Source organism: Contarinia nasturtii, unplaced genomic scaffold (genome assembly GCF_009176525.2).
Source record: "Contarinia nasturtii isolate CC-2019 unplaced genomic scaffold, AAFC_CNas_1.1 Cnas_scaffold_129, whole genome shotgun sequence".
NCBI classification, from domain to species: Eukaryota; Metazoa; Arthropoda; class Insecta; order Diptera; family Cecidomyiidae; genus Contarinia; species Contarinia nasturtii.
The window spans coordinates 11,040,676-11,060,181 of record NW_022197486.1 but is presented as its reverse complement, the minus strand read 5'-3'; the positions used below and the strand labels follow the sequence as shown (position 1 = coordinate 11,060,181).

At 35.5% G+C, this 19,506-nt stretch overlaps 1 protein-coding gene across 3 annotated transcripts in view; it reads right to left on the bottom strand.

Annotated features, from left to right (window-relative positions):
• LOC116345424 (protein slit) overlaps positions 1-19,506 on the bottom strand; it is a 312,643-nt gene that overhangs the window by 290,164 nt on the left and 2,973 nt on the right. For 2 of the 3 annotated variants that reach the window (XM_031774763.1, XM_031774773.1), the window contains exon 2: positions 16,032-16,241. The exons of the other annotated variant lie outside the window; for it this stretch is intronic. The gene's annotated coding sequence lies outside the window, so the exon portion shown is untranslated. The remainder of the gene's footprint in view (positions 1-16,031; positions 16,242-19,506) is intronic. 3 annotated transcript variants of the gene reach the window in all.

The window sequence follows — 19,506 nt, the reverse complement described above, 5'->3', positions numbered from 1 at the left end:
TTTACTGTTTGCCGCCTCTCATCGTCGTCGCTTTCCTTCTCGCAATCGATTGATCAGAATGATGAAAACATGGAATTGATACAGAAATACAGGTAAATATCGAATATTTACTCACTCACTCTCTCTCTCTCCTTTGATTCTTCCTTCCTATCTCCATTTTATCACTTTCTTCCTTTTACTTTTTCACTCCTTGAGCAACTCCTCTGCGTCTGCCACAAATGATATTTTTGATTTAATTTCATTGATTTTTTTTTGTTTCAATGGAATTATTTTTTTGCGCGAATATGCTTTCCATCTCTTTCTGTCGGTATAATTTTCATTGCGATTGTGTCGCGCTCAACAAACAATAAAATAATGATTGATGGACGAATTAATCGTAAATAATGAAGTTTTCATACGTCAAACATGTGAATTGCTCTAAAAATGTTCATGTTTTCTTGTTCATACGTCTGTTGCAGCTATTGTGCTCTCATCAACAACGGTTATTGTTGTTTGATTTCACTTTGTTGAATGTGTGCTGCCTTTTTTCTCTCTTTTTCTTCATTCAATGAATCAATCTATTTTAAACTACATCATATCGAATGTGTTTCAAATGAAATAAATGTGTGTTTTGGTAATTTTTTCATCGTGTGTCTGAAATTATATATGGAAAATTGGTTTGCTGCCACAATCTCTCTTTCTCCGATTGGGCTAGCCAATTTAACTATGTGCGACCATGTGTTTTTTTGTTTGTTCGTTCGTTTCTTAATCGTTCTGATTTTCGGAATATATGTACATGAGTTACTAAATCGCAGCAAAAAAAACGTCTCCGAAATTCGAGTTCGAGAACGAGATTTATGGCCAACATACATGTAATTCAAGGTGGTTAATTTACTCTCGTGAAAAAAGCAAGTGGATAAGATTTATTGTTCAACTTTTTAATATCACTAATTCCGGAATGGGCTTACATGAGATAAAACTAAATCAATTGAATTCATTTCAAGTGGTCAGTTTAATTCCATCTAGTTTTGTTTTCTTTCTGTCTCTCTTTCGTGTTCTTCTTCGATGTTCCACCGTTTGTTTTGGTGTGTGCGGTTCATTTTTTTCTTACTCTTTCTTTTCCCTTTGTAGCCGGCACATTTGTCAAGATGTTCAAATTAAAGTCAGTTCCCAATGGATGTTTTCGAATGAAGTGAAAAAAAAACATGAGGTCCAAGAATCGACCACGATAAATATAAACAGCAAAAAAAGAGAGAACAGGACAAATTATGGATTTGAAAGAGAGAGAAAGCGAATAAAAAACGCGTGAAGAAAATATATGTTTTTTTTTAAAACTACGCTCTTTAATATCACATTTACACTACTTATGTGCGTTTAAAACAATTTTTTTTTTGTTTTAATTTAAGGCCATCCTTTCTCTATCGTTCACTTCATCTCTTTCTCCCCGTTCTTGCATTCGAGTGAATAAATGTTCAATCGCAAGGAAAGTTTTTTTTTTGTTTCGAACAAAGAACAAATTTGGTAGTCATTTTTACTCGATATCTATCCATCTATCTATCTTTTTGTATTCCCTTTTGAAATGAGCATGCGAGTGCGCGCTTGATAAGACTATACACATCAAAAGAACCTACAATTAGATATAAAGCACTTTTTTTCTATTTAAACAGAGAGGAGAAAAATGGTGAAAGAAAAAAAAAACGGACAAAGTAGAGTTAGAGAATGAGCGAAAACTTCTCTCGCTCAAATTACCAAAGAGCACAGTGCCTCAACTGAATATGAATAGGTGCACGTATTTCCAATCGGACTAAAGTTTTTTTTCTTCTTTTCATTGTACGAGAAAGACGGACGAAAAAAAAACACACACAACGAAAGAGTTCTTTGTGGATGCTTATATTCGAATGGGTATATAAAAACGTAATTCATCATTTTTATGGGCATGTGCAGGCGGACATTATGATCTAACAACTAATCTCTTTGAATAAAATATGTACGAATGTGAACAACAACAACAAAATTGTTGAAAATGAAACACAAAACAGCAAAGGCAAGAAGACCACGATTGAATTGAAACGAAACAACAGCATCACAATAACACAGGTTCCCAAACGATGAACGAACGTCGGCCCAAATTGAAACCGCCAAACAAGTTTCTTTGAATATATGGGATATAATGGCAAGCGGCTCATATCGGCCCCACATTTAAAACATTTTTAAACAAATGTGAGAGACGGATTTTATTCATTTCTCTCTCTCCAAATGCATTTCTCCCCATTATGCACGTCGTTCGTGTGCCACAAATCGAACGGTGTGTTTTATGGTATGCACACTTCACACACTACGCACATTCCAAATGCATATATGGTTTGTATATCGTATCTAATAATAGCTCACGTTTTCCTCTTTCTCTTCATTTTCTTTTCATCTCTACGTTTCAAATAGATTATTAATTTTGCCTTAATTTCAATCGGCTTTTCCTCACCTGTCCTATAATTCACTGCAGTTTGAATGTAATGCGATCTTTGGCTTTTACTTCGATTTTATTATAATATCAATGCACATTCTCTCACTCATATCGCCATACATATTCGACAAAACAAGAGAACAACAACCACATACAAAAACCATCATATACGCATCAATATTGTTCATATTGAACTCTTCACATTCGTTGTCTCTATTTGAGTACGATGCACATCTATGTCGGCGTGTCTATTTACTGGCTTATGATCACTCTATGCATTTAACCACAGTGCCGAGGGTGAATTTGGCGCACACGCAATTATCGGAAATTATTTATTACATTTTGTAATACAACAAGGTAATTTTTCATTTGAACGCGCATTTTGTGGTCAAAATTCAATTAGCTTGTCATGTGTAGCGAGTCACAATTTGCGACCGAAATATTGTAATCGAAACAAACATTGAAGAAAATGTGAAATTGAAAAAAAAAAAACAACAACAACAACTCACATTTATGATGTGAACAGTTAAACATTTTATTAACTCGTTTGACGATTTAAAATGTAGAAGAGTGAAGAAGAACATATTCAAAAACCATTGACAACCGCATAATTCCCGCAATAAGCGGCTAATATAATGACCAAAAAATTGAATAAAAATCATCTTTTATTGTGAAATGATTTGTTGGTTGGTCAATTCAGAATATTGAGGATTATGAATAAAAACCGCAAATACGTCGAAGATCCAGTGGAAAATTTTGGGCGACACAAAGAAAATGTGAAAAGAGATTTAAAAAAAATGAATTTAATATAACAATCGGCGGTATGCATCTATTAATAATTATATTAAATCCATTGAATGTTCATGATGAATAAGTCAGTTGATTCAGTGTGTTTGTCATTCGTTTATTCTCTCAAGCTCTTGCGCTCGTTTGCATTTCTCAAGTTCAGCTCATATTAAATAAAAAAGCCACAGAATTACACATTTATCTCCGGCAACATATTATTAAACATGCTCATAAGAATTCACTCTAATCATCGTCATCATCAGCAGCAGCACCAACGGCGGCAGCAACAGCAAAAGCATTAGCATTTTGCTCGGCACATGACGATGGATCACAAAGCAAGAAACATTCACATCGAACAACAACAACGACGACGAGTAGCAGCAGAAGCACAGCACAGTTGCAAGAATCGCGCGACTATAGTTACTAATCGGATTAGAACAACGGCCATAGAATTTTTGTCTTTGTCTCTTTCCCTCCAGTCTCCTTCTCCGATTTGCTTGGAGGAATGCTTTTTTCTTCTCTGTTCTTTAACACACACACAGTGTTGTTTGCACACTGTTCGACAAAATTGTTAGCTAACCACAATCTCATCACTTATTCCAATTCGTTGCAGATGAAGGTAAGGACAATCTGCGCATCGAGCGGAATGAGAAAAAAAAACACAACGAAGAGAAGAACGAGCACAAAGAATGAAGATGAAGCGCAACGGGTAATAATTTGCGTTTGGTGGTAAAAGCGCGCGATGTCAAATGTTAGATACAAAAGAATGCAATAGACAATGGAATGGAAAGTGCCAAAAAAGTGTATACGTGTGGAAACAACGGAGATGGACATTTTCAAACTGACATCAAGTGAATTGAATATGTACAGTGTATTGCATGGGCTAGTGTAATGGAAGTCATGTGAAGTGGCACTTGAATGTCATGTGAATTGATGTGGTGGCTTTAATAAACCTCAATACTCTGCAATTCATTCCATATCGACATTGGACACTCAAATTGTACATACGCACGAACGCGCGTGCACATATACACTTGCTCATTGGCTCTCACACAGCCAGAGGTGGTTAATGTGGCCATTGTAAACAAAACAACCATTTTGCCAATAATAATAAAATACTTCTCATACATACACGCGCACACACACACACACACACATTTCGATGAGTAATCGAACAAAAATGAGTCGAAGTGTAGAGAACAAATGAACATTAAAAAAATCGAATTGAATAATGCGATTAAGTTCAATGGTTAAGTCTAATGAAAATTAGTAATAAAAATCGTTTAACGTTTTTTTCTTAATCTCTCTGTTTCTCTTTCGCTTCATTTTTTTTCTTCGAAAAATTCGATTCTAGTTAAGTGCAAGAGAACGATTACATTCTTTGTGTATTTGTTGTTCAGTACGTTGCTGCTGATTACTTTAAACGAGCATATCTGATCATAATCATCATCATCATTGAATCGCGCTTTGTTTATGTTTTATTTTCCATTATTTAATTTACACATGTATATGCTCTCGCTCATGCAGGCCATTAAGTGCTTGTGCACCGATGAGTTTTTTCACACCACATTTTTTTTTTGATTTTTCTTTAAATGGGCTTGATATTTGAACTCGATGATTTATTTGAAATTAAACATTCTTCTTGGCTACTTAGCCATATAAATCCCGAAAACGAATCTATTAGATTTTCGACAATTTTTCAATGTATTGTTTCTCTTTCTCTTTGTGTCGAAATGTTATGTTTGTAAACACAAAAAAAGAAAACCACAATGTTTTCAACGAGATGTCATTTCGAAGGCAGTTATTTAGACAGGCCTCAAAGTGAGTGGCGCAATCGAAATTTGAATTGGGGTTTTTGTGTCGGAAAACATTCGTTTAACAACCAACATGGAATAAAAATGGGATTGAGGAAGGAATCGTGGTGAGCGCGCCAGTGTACATACACACACACACACACACACGTGATACAACATGGCATTATTCGTGCATCAGTTGAAAGCCCAATTAATCAGTCGTTCACAGATTTATTGGGTGAGAGGCAACAAATGCACACCAACCAGAAAAAAATAACAACAAGCCACTCCACAGCACAAAAACTGTTGCATAAAATTATTTAATCATCAATATTTCGCGTGCATGTTACTTTTTAATCAGTTGCTGCCATGGATATGAACATCGAAAATAAAAAAAGTCTGTATAGAATCAGCGCGCACAGCTATATTGTCGGAATAAATGCATTGCTGTTTAACATTAATGGATTCCGTGCATTTGGAATATTAAGCAGTACCTGGAAGAGTTAAATGCAGTAAAATTAAGCAAATAATCGACGCAGAGAAGAACAGATATATATATAAATTAACGACCATGGAGTGGTAAAACGCTCATTTTACTGCATTTACCAAATCAATCGATCATTTTCCATCGCAATGAATGAATAACGAACGAAAAAAGACAACAGCAACAACAACAAACGCCGAGTTGAATATAAGTAGTGAATGTGATTCCAAATTGTATTGATTTCACATTTTAAAATGGCAGGCGTTAAATGTAATGTGTATTCGACTAGATAAAAGTCGATTCCGTTCGCAGATTTATTTCGTTCATGGGCACATGTGTGTGTGTGTGTGTGTAAAATTCCAAAAAGTGCAAAACGAATGTACAAAGATTTTGTGAGTGCGCGCGCGGGCCCGAGCAAGCGTCGCGAATGCGATCAAGTGAGAGATTTCCAAGAGTTTGTCATGGCGTTTTCTTCTTTCATCATTGGTGCTGCTGTTGCTGTTACTGTGCTGAGTCTGAGCTCATTGCCGTCTATTTGCCACCATCAACTCTAATTCCCATTTACAGGAAGCTCAAGTAACACAAGAGCATTTTAATCGATGCATTCAATTGTCGCTTTATTTCGTCTATTTCTTTCGTTCTCTCTCTGTCTGTCTCTCTCTCTAGCCTTTGGCATTCAATTCATTCTGCGTTGTTATTTTTTTCTTTATTTTCATCATTTCTTCTTCTGTTTTCGAAGCGCGATTTTAATACGAATAAATTTTCGATATATTCAGTGTGTATCAATGTACGGTACAATGTACACACGGTATTTTGCCTAGCTCTCATGCGATAAAAATCAATAAGTTTTTATTTCGTTATTCAAAATTCAAATTCCGTGCACAATTTGCTTTTTCTCACACATTCATACATATTACATATGGGCCAGTGTCATTGCATTTTCGCAATTCAAGCACTGAATCGTACAGCGCTCATACAAGAGAGATAGAGAGATGGATGGGATTGAATGAAGAAAACGCGAATATTTAAAATAAAAACATAATAATGAGAAGGCATTGTCGATGGGAATGCCAGCACATACACAAATTCACACTCGCGCATACATTGAGGCAACAAAGATACATCGCAGCAAAAATAGCGATACAAAATTCGAAATAGTTAATGTTAATACATGCCCCAATCGATCTGTAGATGAGCAAAAATTAAACGAAAAACGAATGAAAATAAAATGAACGCGCGCGCACTTACACCGACTTAGAGAAATAGTTAAAAAAAAATCAACAACAGCACACGGAGCGTTAGAGCTGTAGCGACATCGAATGCAATAAATGTCTTTGAATTCAACAAAACAGCGGCAAAAAGTACACACAGAAAGAGAAAGAACAAACGCCTGAGAAGACATCGAAGGAAACAGAAGAGAAAAAAGACTCGAGCTCGACATAAAATCGTAAATTGTGAGCACATTTGCGATTTTTCCGCTCTCGGTCGCTCATTCTCTTTTTCCCTATTTCAGCAGCTTCTCCAGCTCTGCTTACAATTTATTAACGTAATTTGCCCGTTGCGACATTGGTGCATGTGTGTCTCTGATTTTAGCGATCGATCGATCTTGTCTTTTCTTACACTTTCCGCGCCCCGCAATCAAAAATCTTCATCTTTTGGTTGCACTCAACAAGGCAATGAGATACAGAGCCACAGCCTCAACCATCTAAATGTCATACATTAACATTATTCCGATTTATCTTTTCGTACACAGTCTCCCTCCATGTGTGTCTTTCTCTCATTTTTTTTTGTTGTTCTCTTTCTCTTTTCAAACATTTATTTATTTGATCGTTAACTTATGTATATTTATTTTACTTTTTGCAACAAAATATTGTATCTCTAGCATTTGCAATGCTCTGCATGCGCACCATTGATCCACTATTCAATTTGAATCTAGACGATCACAAATCTGAGAAAACTCAGCGGTGGCGCTACAACAATAACAAAGTCTTTCTCACAAACACTGATTTGGTGACGCAAAACCATCATATGAATTGAATGCAAAATTGAACATAATTTAAGATAATTTCGAGTAATTTTTGCACAACACCACCGATACATATATGTCAATTGCAAATGAGATTGATTTCGATTTGTGATTTCATTTTGAACGAATTAGTTGTGTATTTTTATTCAATTTTTCAACGCTTTTTTTGTCTTTTACTTTTGAAATAAAAAGCGTTTTCTCTACCTAAGTCCTCTTGCTTTTTTAACCGTCGTTTCATGCGAATTTACAGTGCTGCTATTGCGCCACTGTTGTGCCATTCATTTTCATCTCTGACACATGAACTTTTCAGCGGAACAAAAAAAAAACAACGATGCAAAAACAAGAAAGAGATGCACGAATGCGAAATGAAATGGGAAAAAACGACAATACACTCGATTGTCATCAATTGTAATAGACATTTAAATGGGCGGAGAAAAGAAAGAGAGAGAGAGAGAATGCGAGAGGAATGAGTGGATGTCAATTGAAGCAGTATCGAGAAAATCGATTAGGCCGGTAATTTAGGTGCTATTCGCTGCAATTAGGCAATTGACATGAGAGAATACAAATCAACAATAACAACCAAAAAAAAAAAAAGATTGTCGGCAAATCCATTGTAAAATTGTCACAAGTCATTACTTAGTTACGACTGATAAACAGTAATAATGTTCATATGTGACAACTGAATGCGGTGTATTGTACAACATTTGATAATAATTGATTGCCCATTTATAAATCGTGTACACTGAATGAATTTCTCAATTACATTGCATACCACGAACTTAACTCGGTACGCACTTTTAAATAATCCAATGCCAAAATAAAAAATTGCTGACAATAACTTGTGTGCGTCGCATTCGAAATTCGATATGGCTGCCAATTTAAGTGAAATGTTTATGACCATAATTGATTTCTATTGCATCATGCGAACGATTTTAAGAAATTTTGAGATGCAATTTTCATTGAGTTTTAGATAAATCGAAAATGTCGCAAGTAAGCTGGTTAAAACGAGTTCATCGGCTGGATAGAAGAAGATTGAAATGATAGCAAAATAACAAAGGGACAGAGAAATATTCTCATCTCAAAACTGAAGTAGCATAACGTCGTCGTTGTTACTGTGTGACGATGTATAGTTTCTGTCTTTTTTTGGCGAAGCTTGTGCATATTTTATTTATATTGCTGTAGCGTGTGCGCGCACATTTCATTCGATCACCGTCTGCCAGAAGCACATACATCATAAAAGTTTTGCTACTGTAACCGACCGATTTTTAGACAATGTTCGTTTGCGACATACCCTTCTTTCGACAACCTGCAGAATAGTTTTTTTTTTTCTTTTTTGCTCTGGCTGAATGAAGTGTTTGTGCATCGCGTGCAGAAAATATTGCATCAACTTTGGCAATTTTGATGAAAATTTTTGGCAATGTTATTCTCTTCGCTCGTCACAATTTCACTCATAGTCGAAACAAGTTTGTTGTGAAAATTTCATGATTTTCACTTGCTAGAAGAGTTAGGAAGAGAACGAGAGAGAGAGAGAGAGAGAGAGAGATTTGCTCAATTTTTTAGGGAAATCTCTCAGAAAAGGCATGTGAAAAATATACGTTATGTTTTCTACCAATCAGAGTGTCCATTTTTCGCATGTGCGCGCGGGCACAAGCACCAGCCCTGAACAGCCCTGTTGATGTTGTTGCAATTTTCAACGTCGGACAAATAGTTAGTAACATACACAATTTCTAGCATGTTGAATTCTTAAAATGCATTTTATATGGAGCGTTTCTTTGTTGTCATCGGTGCTATTGCCGGTCGACGGACGACGGCGTCTTCATTGTCGTCGTCGTCGGCGGCTGAACTACTTTGTAATTTTATACACACTTCATTTATCTCACTTTATGCAGTAGTGTTCTTGTTCTCGACGATTCGTTCGTGTGTTTTATTATTTTCTCTCTATGCGTCGTTGTCATAGTTGTCGTCGTTGTTTTTCCTCATTCTTTGTTCTCATTTTGTTGGCTTTTTTTTTTCATTTCTATTTGTGCTGTCGTTTGTGACGTACATATACGGCTGTGGTTGTAGATAAGCCGGTTTTGGACGTGCGCTACAATTTCAACTACAACTCATTCTCTCAGCCTGAATTCGCTATATATTTTTTGTATTTATCGCTCGCTTAGTTTCGTTCTCTTTCTTCTACCACACTGTGTTAAAATTTATTTTCGTCGCCCGTAGGTAAGTACATTGATTGTCTTTATTAAATTTTCCATAACACTCGGTCTTCTTCACTTTTTTAGTTAATAAAATTGTAATTTGGTTTAAATGCTTTTCATGTGCAGTGATCTTCCCTGCTTTCCTTTTTTGCAACGCTTTCTGATCTGCCGACACTTTTATCCCTCTCCATTATCGTATGCCCTTTTTGCTTTAGTGGGATTTCACGTTGTTTTTTGCAAAAGAGACAGTGTATAGTTTGGTTGATGGAAAACTTCTTTCACTTTTTTGTCGACTCCTTTTTTTCTATCTATCTAGTGATTTTGACGACAACGACATTGCTAGAAAACCGAAAATGTTGTCACAAAAATATCGAACGACTAACAATCGAAATAAGCATAACCAGAAAAAAAGAGAAAAATTGTGGTCGTTGTCTCGGAGAGCAATCGGCTTGCAAATATCTAGATCACATTGCAAAGATAAATTATGGCAAATACTATAACGCATAAGAAGACAAAGACTACATTAATAATAGTCGAAAACATTCAGCGTGCATTAAATGTAATCGGATTTGCTCTGCGAAATGATAAAGTTTTTTTTCGGTGGGCTTTGAGAAATGCAGCGTGTGTGTGTGTGCGCGCGCACGGCGGGACAAATACACCGAAACGATAAAAAAAATAATCAAGAAAATAATAAGAGCTTGGAAAACAGACTCAAACTCCAAATGAAACGGGCAACGCAACAGAGTGAGACAGAGAGTGAAAATGAGACTGACAAAAAAGCAACTCATTCTTTACCACTTATTAGACTGCATTGCAAAGTAAACATGTTCCAATTATAAATCATCTTACGATTTTTGCATATAAAGCGGGCGGGCGGGAGAGAGAGCAAGGGAGAGGAAGAGAGTACTGGTATTCGGTTCGCATGTTTCTCTCGTTGCCCAGACGGGCAATTTATCCGTGTCAACCGTGAACGCAACCGCACAATGGTATAAAACAAACAAATCAACCGGCCAAATGAAATTTACACGCGTTCACTGCTCACTCCTGACGAACCGGGCGGTGGAACACATTTTTTTTAAGAATGAAAAATTAAATAAATTCAAGTTTATTGAAATTATACTCGGCCATAAATCAAAAGGTGCGCACATATTTGGATAGATTCGTAATTCAATATCATGGCACAAGCAACAGAGACCAGAGACCAGAATGCTATGAAATGCACTCACCTCAGCACGCAAATCGCAATTATTTTATATCTATTTTCCTTAATGTTATTTGTGTACAGTACGACATGCACACTTACAGAAAGAAAGAAAAAAAACAGAAAAGAAATGCATAAATGTCGCGCGAACACACACAGATACATTCGCGTGCGGTATTTGAGTCTACGACCGTCGACCACTGTTTTATCCATTTGCTCTCGGTCTGCTCGATACACAATTTGTTGCTTCTGTCCAACCGTTCGACTATTAAAATCCATCACTGTTTCTCCTTTGAATCTATCGATTCGCACATAACAATCTCCGAAATCTTTATCTTCCGCACATATTTCCTTTACCTCTTATGCGACAATCTTTCTGATTTTTATTACTCATTCGAAAAATCCGTATTCAATAACTCATTGCACATCATTTTTTATTTATGTTTATTCTTTCCACTTGAAATAACAACGATAAAGAATCGACAGCATCATCAGTCGACCTAAAAGCAATAGCAACATCAAAAACCATACAATATATACATCCCGTAATACTTTGGTCATAAAATGCACAACTATAAAATGATGAACGGAACGATATCGACAAAGTGACTGTGTTGGTTGTTTCGTTCGTGCATTTTTTGTTTTTCATTTTTCGTTCTCACTCGATATGCAAATCATACAGTGAATTCTACGGAATATATTCGCATTGACGAACCAATGACAAGCGACGTAAGTGCATCCAAAAGATTGGGACTTGTGTTTTTATTTATATGTGATTGTGTGTGTGTGTGTGGATCGGTGATGACGGCGGAAAATTGCCATCGATAGTAATAAAAAAAATGAATATATACCGGTTGCAATTGCTCACCGGTCACATGCAAATCCATTGCTATATGTTGAAATTGACTTCTTTTCTGCATTCACCCCGATTAATTTTATGACATTGTTTATCAATTTTTATGACTTTTTCATAACCAGCACTGTCATTGTCCATTACATGGCACTTGAAAAAGTTTAGCGTCATTTTTTGTGTGTTCATTAATTGACTAGATGGGGCTCCATAAAAGTCAACGGGAATGACACAACATTCACAAACAACAATTGCTTAAGCTCCTGTTAATGAGCGAGAGAACGAAAAAGAGAGAAACGAAATGAAGCAGAAACCGATTTCGTGATGCAAAAATCAAAAGAGGGGGGAAGGGGGGTACGTATGTTTGCATTCATCGTGTTCATTTATGACCAATAAAATGTATAAAACAGTAGTAGAGTTGATGCACAGATACGATCGAAATGATGCGAAATGGCGAAATTTCTTTACGATTTTTGATATCAAGTGTGTGTGTGTGTGCATGCGCTCAAGGACTCTATCAATCCAATGAAACATGCAATCGATTTCATTCGGCAGAAGATTGTTGAAATTTTGTAATTGCATTTTTAGCACTCATAAATGGAAACAAGTTAACTGGAAGTTTATCATTCCACCGACCAATTTCAGTTGGCTTATCGGGACGCCCGCCTCATTTGCCGACAATACACAAGCACACACTTAGTTATAGCACATGTATGATGAGAACGTGTGCTGAAAATATAGTTCAGTACAATGTGTTCACGCGGGGGCAAAAATGTATATGAAACAATGTTATAAATTCAACGAGTACAATGTATTTTATGGTAAAAGTAAAATGGTTTTGTGTGCGCAAAGAGAGAGAAAGAGAGAAAATGAAGAGAGAAAAAAATCACCATTTAAAAATAGAGATTTTATACTATATATTTTCCGTTGGTATGAGGATCATGCATGTAGATTTGCGCGAATGCAACGACCATTTGTCTGCATACAAATCACGGTGATTTTGTTTCTATTTGTTGTTGTTTCTGTAGCCTGGATGGTTTTTTTTTTAAATACATTGAGAAGGAATATAAATCAAAAATGTGTTCGAGCGCTCATTCTTGTGAGATATCATTTTGAAAATCGGGAATCGGTATGCAGTGTTATTGTACACTCATAAATCTTGTCGAAAATGTGATTGCATTAAATGTGGAGTGTGTGTTTTTTTTCGCTTCCTCTCTCTTTCTCTCTCTCTTTTATTCATTCAGTGCGGTCGGGAATAGAGAAAGGGAACGGTATGCGGCAGTCGTTTCAAAAAACGAGAATGAGGTACACGAAGAAAAAAACGAATCGACAACATACAAATACAAAAATGTAATAATAAAATTCAAAGTGAGACGAATATGTTGCCAAAGAAATGCATTGTATACGCATACGGAAAACCGAACACCAACGCTTGACTATACGATTTTCAATGCAGTCAAGGAGAAAATCAAGTTGAATCGGGGATAAAGCGAGTCAGCCCAAAACATTCAGCATATATAATAATAAAATTATGTGGTTCGTTTCATAGGTTTTCATTTTTGTTCAATGCTGCTGTTGCTGCCATCGTCGTCATTTATGCTCCGGCAAATGCACACAGTCGAATACAGATTGATGACGGTGAGCATTGGTAGTGAAGTTAGTGGTGGTGGTGATGGTGGTAAAAAGTCGTAACTTTCACAATTCCCTGCCGTCATATTTTACTTTGTGCGTAATCCAGTTAGTTTGATTTTCAACGTGTGTTCCCATTCGGGGTGGTTTTTTTTTTGGCTTTCGAGTTTTGTTGATTTCGTTGGTTTACTATGATTTGTGTATTTGATTTTTTTTCTCTTCACCGTAGATTTATACGACTTATTCGCTTGAATTACTTTTTATATGTCTTTCTACTCTCTATTAACGGCGTGTCCTGTATATTGAGAAATCATTTCCGCAACACAAATTTATGAGTTGAAAAAAAAACGACCGACCAAAGCAACTAACAAACTTACATTGGAGTGAACAACGTGTGTTCAAATGTGTGTCATAGAGGAAAAAAGAAGAAAAAAATTAGTCAAAATGTAACAAAAGCCATACGCTAATCAGGGGGTGACAAGCAAGAAATATGAACTTTTACGACATAAAATGCGATAATATTTTGCCCACATAACGTGTTGACAAATTAAGTCCATTCGATTTTTTTTTTCTCGTTCTTTCTCCGCTCGACATTATCCATTTAAAAAGAATATCACTCGTACCCAACATCAAAGCCACACTGATTTACGAAATGTACATTGAATATCGTTCGTTTTATGTTTGTTTAGTATATTTTTTGTATATAAATTTTTGTATGTTGTTGTTACTTTGTGCTTTTAGTTGTGATATGTTTGTGTGTGTGTGTCGAACCCGGATTTATTGAAGCGAACAAGGAATAAGGATAAATTCATGTATGTGAATGCACTTTCAGTCGGTGAACACTCCCGTGTTCAAATTGCAGTTTCAACGACAGTTAAACAGATCTAAGATCTGTAAATATCAATATATGGTGCATTGTATTATTAGCTTAAACATGATGGCGTAAGAGATAAAGTTAAGACCTCCGCATGTGACATGGTTTAATGCAATGCTTGGAAGGAAATACCGGCAACATCCGCAACACTGTACATACTCTTGTTCTTTGCCACTCGGTTGGTTGCTGTTTCTGTTGGAAGGAAAAAATACCAATGCAATTGACGATACAGAAAGTGTAATGAAAATATGCACTGCAATAAGAAGAAGCTTTTACCAGAGATTTAAGAGAAAGAGCGAACGAGATAAAAAGTGAGTAAAACCGAGTGAGTAGATCGACGTCTCTGCAACGTGTTTTTAGTATTAAACATGTTTGAGAGTATTAGGTTTTTGATAAATCCCGGTGTGACGCATGGATTTGAAACTAGCTCAGGAGACAGTTAAGAAAGCGACAAAAATGAGAAACATTGAAAAAAATAAACAATAACAAGAAGAAAAAAAAGATACATATCAAATGTGTATATACTGAGAATTTTCGATGCGCTTAAAATATGCTTAATATAAAGTAAAATCACCCATCCCCGCATACTCGCGTCAGCTAATTCACTCGATTGCTTAAGTCTCTATCTTTCTCACCCTTGTTTCCCTGCCCCTTATATCTATTTCTAGTTTTCTCCGTCTCTTTTTTTTTCGTTTCCGTTACCCGATGGTGTAATACAGAACGAGCATATTTCACCGACCTGGCGCTAAAACAAATGAACCAATATAAGGGTATGCATATGCATCAGCATTTTTGTAAAATTACGTGTATCTGTGTTGTGGTTTTACTAGTTATAGCTTCATATTGTTGTGATCTTCATTGCGAATAGCATCCATCGAAAAAAAACAAAGCTACTCTTTTCTTCAACTTATTTATCCGCCCGTGTGCGCGTCATGCCACATCGCGCAAAATTCGTTCAAATTTTTTACCCATCTTGGTTGAGGGCACGAAAATTTATAGTTTTCTTTGTGTGCGATTTGGTTTTTGCCATACATAAATACACATGCACGCAAACATACACACACAGAGAGAGTGCGCTCAAAAGAGATTTTGTCATCTTGTGGCATCTAATCGGTTCTTCTATGTGTCTGCATCGTTGAAACATTTTGTGCGAAAGCTTGAATGTATCTTTTTAAGATGCGATGCGACTTGAAAATTTGAAAATTTAATTAAAGAAAAAGTGTGCTGTACTTTCGAAATGGAAGCGAAGAAGAAGAAACAACATCAGCCACATAACCAACGTAAGCATCGAACCACTGAAAATATTGAGATGCATTTTCTCATTAGGGAATTTACTGTGTCTTTCGCAGTGACACAAACATACCGAATTACCATCACACATAAAATTATGCATAAGTCTCGAAACGCCCTCCGTTTTTTTTTTCCTTCTCCACTGCTCTATATGTATTTGCCTTTTCTTCTGTCTAATTTCATTTCAGTCTCGGCTCCTTTTTTTCGTCGCTCGAACGTAAATCTGGATGCATTCAAATGAGATTTGGGGGTAGAATGAACTCAATGTGTGTGTGTGTGTGTGTCTGCACAAAAAGTTGATTATCTTTCCATTATATTTGCAGCATTTTGATGCTTTTAGAAAAGACCTTGAGGGGTACATTTTTTATTCGCTTTTGATGCGATGACATTCATGTGCCAAACATTCATTCAACTTGAATAAAAAAGTAATAATCATTTTTTTTATTGAAGGGATGGAAAAACTTACCTTCGGGCTAATTCGAATCACAATTTCTATTGCGAACTGTCGTTATTTTATAACACACAATTGAACGTGAACAATCTGTTCCACTAGTCTTATTTATATCGAATATTTTAATTTCGATTCATTTATCTCTTTTTTGTGGTCTCTATTAAAGTTGCAATTTTTTAAACATCGTTTCTGATATACATACAACTCCACTTTCGATGGCAGCACCTGTGACGTTCGAAAAAGAATGAATAGAAACAAAGCGAAAATCAGTTTTTTTGCCTCAAACAAAATCAGTTTACTATCCTACAGTAGAGCTATGTTTATTATTTAAAAAAAAAACATGTAATATAATTTCATCGATTGCATATCTTTTATTGCTCCAGAAAAAACTCAAATCTTGTTATTAATATAAAGAGCGATATTATTATTAAAACGTTATTAATATGGATATATTCTGTTGATATAATGAAGTTGCTAAGATATCTCATTGGAAGAATCAAAAGAAGAAAAAAATAAACCGATGTATAATATCTTAATCAACGAGAGTTGTTTGATTCGAGTAGGTTTTATGGTGTGGCCATTTGGTAAAAGGTAGAGATGTGGAAAAAAAAGCAGTTTTCCTCTTTCAACAAATGAAGAAATTTCCGAAGCGAATTCAATTAAAATGGAAATAGAACTGGAGATAAAACGGTGGTAAACTGACAGATGAAAATAACGATAATATTAATGTACGCCCGAGCGTTGAATATATTGGAATGGCTAGTGCAGTTTTCGATGCTACTCATTTGCATTCGCAAAAGTTGTACTTTTGCCGCTGCTGCTGGCCGCTTTTTTCTACTGGTTTCATTTGATTCACTGGTATTCAGAGAGTATGATTTTATAGTCAAGCATATACATCGATTCGCAGTGTATGCCAGATTATAATCCATAAAATTATATGCAATAGAACACGATATCTTTCTTCTCTTCTTCTGTTGTGTGTGTATGTGTCTGTGAGTGTGTCGTAGTTTTTTTCCACTTGTGTCTTGGCTTGATTATCCTCTCTCTTTGCAAGTAGCCGTTTTGGTTTTCTGCAGCCAATGTGTGGTTATTTGCTTCTAACAACGACATTAGAATATTTTGCACGTTTATAGTTCATCGCATTTATCGGTTGGGGGCATGCAATGTGTGATTTGCTTGCTATACACACTCTTTCTCATTCTATCAAATTGCAGTGCGCTTTTTGTCCATTTTCCTGCTTTCGAAACCAATTAACCAGCAAACATACAAATACACACATACAAAACTTTTATATGCTAATGAAGCGCATGCAAAAAAAACAACAAACGCTCTGTGCATACTCCGACTTTCCAATGAACGCGCAAAAACCGTCTTTTATTCCTACCGATTTTTTTGTTGTTGTTGTGTTGTATTATTTAAACTTGTCGATGCAATGGCTCTGAAAATTGCATAAAAAACACTCATCGAAGCGCACCAAATAAAACGAGCACCACATTATAAAAAAATAAACATATATAGGTATATACATGGTTAAACATCTACTAAACGTTGTGTGCCGATTTTATTATCGATCATACCTTTTTGTAGTATTCGATAGCAGGGGGCTCGTTTTTTTTATCAATCATTTAATCTGTTTAGTGCAATTGAGATTGAGATGTTATTCGCATTTAATACATAGCAATTTTTTTTAACTCTGTAACCAGTGATGATAATAGGATTGAGCCAATAACCAGATAAAAGTGAAAAGCACAATAATTAGCCAAAATGGAATTATTCTATTCATTTTGACCGCGTTTATTTTTTTTTTTTAATATCAAATCTCTCTCGAACAAAAATGAAGAGAATGCCGCGTACACGTTCGTGACAAATAAACAGTTTTGCATGACACGATTTATTCTTCATTTTGTTTTTGTTCGGTGGTTGAATTTTAAATGAATTCAAAATATCAGACGCTGCAGTAATTAAGTAAATCGACCGAATTTTAAGAAAGTGAATCTTTAATCGTGCATTTTTTTGTTGTTGTTGTTTTTTTGATCAAGAAATTAAGAGAAAAAATGGTCGGCTGAAAGGAATTGTGTGCCAAATAATTTTACGCTCCCAATTTATATTTTCGATGATGACAGATTTCGTGATGGTGTTCCAAATACCACTCAATATATTACAACTTCAATGAAATACATAAAAAATGTATCCGAACCATATATAAAATCTTCGCGATTTTATATTCTCAATTTCGAAATTTATGTGCGTGCCAAGACCGGTGCACGGTGGAAAGAAAAGTGTGAGAGAGTGAGAGAGAATGAAGGAGAAAACAAGAGTTTGATAGAATGCTGTAATTATTGAAACTGTTTAATCACGCGATCAAATAAATTCAAATGACGACAAATGAATGCCAGTGGAAAAAAGTGACACGCTCACACGGTCAAAAATACTCAAGAGAAAATTATATGAGAGAGAAGTAAAAAAAAATAGCCAGAAATTTCCGCTGGCTATTTAATCTACTATTTGTTTACGATTTATTTGGTTTTAATGTCAGTTTTCTTTGTTTTCATTCAATACTTTAAACGGCAACACGAAAAAAATTAAGAGCAAAAAAATGCTAAAAAAAAGGACGAACAAAGAGAATCGAACATGCTGGCAATCAATTTCATTGTAAAAGAAAGAAAGAAATGTGCTCTTTTTATGCCATTACGAACGTATTTATTTCACAAAAATATAAGTAGCTAGTAAAATAAGGTATACCGTTTATTTATTGCGATTAGATATGGTAGCGTACCACAGAAATGCAAAGTAATCGCGCAAAATATCTTATAATCAGCCGTTGAAAAAGTGCTTCTATTGTTTATAACTTATGTATAAACAACGACCGATCGGCGGTCGCAAAATGTAAGCCATTAAAATGTTGATGATGTCATGTGAGATATATAGAGAGAGAAAGGAAGTGAGCGTAAAACAATTGGCTTTTTTTTTTAACAAAAAGCGAGCGTGAACAACAATTTATGAATAAATAATAATTCGATTATTGCCTGGAAAATGTGGCCGAAAATTGTTTCACAGCAACAAATTACAATATACATTGTACGCTGCAAAAGAGCCACCGAACGAACGATGATAGCATTTGGCGAAAACATTTTTTATGATAAATGATGACAGTGCCAATTACGTGAAAACATTGTCGAGTTCAGCTGGTTCTTCATTTGCAAAATTCGAATTGAAAATTGGTGCTCGAACAAATTTTAAATGGCACTAAATGAAAAACCACGATATACATTGAAATTGGATTTTGTCCAAAGATGCATTAATACCTTCAACATATTTCATTGAATGTACTTGACTTGAAAACACTTTTGGGTCGGTGAAGAGCGTTGCATGCTCACGTACAAGTGTATATATGCCGTTCGAACGGACGGTAAAGAATAATTTGACTTTTCGCGAGATTAATTGATGTTTCAATTAATGAGTTTCATTAAGTTGAAAATAGCTACATAAA